Below are 2,762 nucleotides of genomic sequence, written 5' to 3' on the forward strand. Positions count from 1 at the left end.
CATTAGGAGAATGATGTGATGGACAAGACCCAATCCTAAGCATAGCACAAGATCGTGTAGTTCGTTTTGCTAGAGCTTTTCCAATGTCAAGTATCTCTTCCTTAGACCATGAGATCGTGTAACTCCCGGATACCGTAGGAGTGCTTTGGGTGTACCAAACGTCACAACGTAACTGGGTGACTATAAAGGTGCATTACAGGTATCTCCGAAAGTGTCTGTTGGGTTGACACGGATCGAGACTGGGATTTGTCACTCCGTATGACGGAGAGGTATCACTGGGCCCACTCGGTAGTGCATCATCATAATGAGCTCAAAGTGACCAAGTGTTTGGTCATGGGATCATGCATTACGGTACGAGTAAAGTGACTTGCCGGCAACGAGATTGAATGAGGTATTGGGATACCGACGATCGAATCTCGGGCAAGTAAAATACCGATTGACAAAGGGAATTGTATACGGGGTTGATTGAATCCTCGACATCGTGGTTCATCCGATGATATCATCGAGGAGCATGTGGGAGCCAACATGGGTATCCAGATCCCGCTGTTGGTTATTGCCCGAGAGCCGTCTCGGTCATGTCTGCATGTCTCCCGAACCCGTAGGGTCTACACACTTAAGGTTCAGTGACGCTAGGGTTGTATGAATATGAGTATGCAGCAAACCGAATGTTGTTCGGAGTCCCGGATGAGATCCCGAACGTCACGAGGAGTTCCAGAATGGTCCGGAGGTAAAGATTTATATATAGGAAGTCTTATTTTGGTCGCCGGAAAAGTTTCGCACTTTATCGGTATTGTACCGGGAGTGCCGAAAGGGGTCCGGGGGTCCACCTGCCCCGGGGGGGCACATGGGCTGTAGGGGGTGCGCCTTGGCCTATATGGGCCAAGGGCACCAGCCCCAAAAGGCCCATGCGCCTAGAGATAAGAGGAGGGGACAGTCCAAAGAGGGGAAGGCACCTCTGAGGTGCCTTGGGGAGGATGGACTCCTCCCCCCCACTTGGCCGCATCCCTTCCTTGGAGGAAGGGGCAAGGCTGCGCCCTCCCCCCCTCTCTTGCACCTATATAAAGGGAGGGGAGGGAGGGGTGGCCGCACCCTGAAGCCCTTGGCGCCTCCCCTTCCTGCTACACCTCCTCCTCCTCCCGTAGTCGCTTAGCAAAGCCGTGCCGGAGTTCTGCTGCATCCACCACCACGCCGTCGTGCTGCTGGATCATCATCAACCTCTCCTTCCCCCTTGCTGGATCAAGAAGGAGGAGACGTCATCCGCTCCGTACGTGTGTTGAACGCGGAGGTGCTGTCCGTTCAGCACTAGGTCATCGGTGATCTGAATCACGGCGAGTACGACTCCATCATCCCCGTTCCATTGAACGCTTCCGCACGCGATCTACAAGTGGTATGTAGATGCAATCACTCTCCAATGACTCGTTGCTAGATGAACTCATAGATGGATCTTGGTGAAACCGTAGGAAAATTTTTAATTTTCTTCAACGTTCCCCAACAACAGCCTCCTGGAACGAGATTATAGTCCGGTCAGTGTTCTTGCCCATAGATGTTGATGCTATCTTGAAAATTCCAGTTTGTACCCGCAATGTTGAGGACTTTTGGGCATGGTACCCGGACAAGAAAGGCAATTTCAGTGTTAGTTCGGCTTTTAAGTTTTTGCTTAAGACAAAAATGCATAGGGAGGAGTGGCTGAACGGAAGTAGCGGATCATCTCACACCAAGAAAGACAAAAAAGCTTGGACATCCTTGTGGAGACTTAAAATCCCGTCGAAGGTGAGGATCTTTCTTTGGAGGCTAGCTCATCACTCACTCCCCACAACTGATGTCTTGAAGAGAAGAAATATGTCAGACAGAGATGTGTGCCCGCTTTGTGGATGTGAGGACTCATGGAGACATGCATTGGTAGCATGCACGATGTCCCGGTGCGTGTGGGCGCTGTCGGACGAAAATTTGGTGTCTCTCATGGCTGAGAACGAGGAATCCAACGCAAGAATTTGGTTATTTGATCTTAATGAGAAACTGGACCATGCTAGTTTCACAAGGATGGTCATCACGCTATGGTCAATATGGTATGCTAGGAGGAAGGCTATTTATGAATCCATATTTCAGAGTCCCCAACATACGGCGTCCTTTATCAATACTTACATTGACGAGTTGGAACACAATGTTGCTGGTCGAGTGGATGAGCGCACTGTTGCTGCACCACCACAACCGAACAGGTGGCTTCCTCCACCAAGTGGCATCGCGAAGATTAATGTTGATGGGGCTGTGGTACGATCATGGAGAGGAGGCGAAGTTGCTGCCCTTTGTCGCGACCATGAGGGGCACTATTTGGGCTCTTCGGCAATGGTTTACCATGGGATCACGGACCCCTTAACCTTGGAGACATATGCATGCCGTGAGGCTCTTGCTTTGGCGGATGACCTAGGACAGCAGAGAATTTGCATGGCATCGGATTGCCAAGAGGCGGTCAATGATATCAATAGGGGAACAGGAGGCCCCAATGCTGCGTTGGTACATGAAATAATGAACCATTGTAATAGTTTTATTACTTGCTCTTTTGTTTTCGAGCGTAGGAACTTCAATTTTGAAGCTCACCATCTCGCCATGTTTGCTTGTAACCTACATATAGGTAGACATGTTTGGTTGGGCAATCCCCATGACCCCAATCTTGTACCTATGACAATTGCTTCTGAATAAATAAAGCAGGCGAGATTTCTCAAAAAAAAAAAAAAAACAGGGTTGCACAGATCCTAAAGCAACAC

The sequence above is a fragment of the Triticum dicoccoides genome, chromosome 7B (genome assembly GCF_002162155.2).
Source record: "Triticum dicoccoides isolate Atlit2015 ecotype Zavitan chromosome 7B, WEW_v2.0, whole genome shotgun sequence".
Lineage (NCBI taxonomy): Eukaryota > Viridiplantae > Streptophyta > Magnoliopsida > Poales > Poaceae > Triticum > Triticum dicoccoides.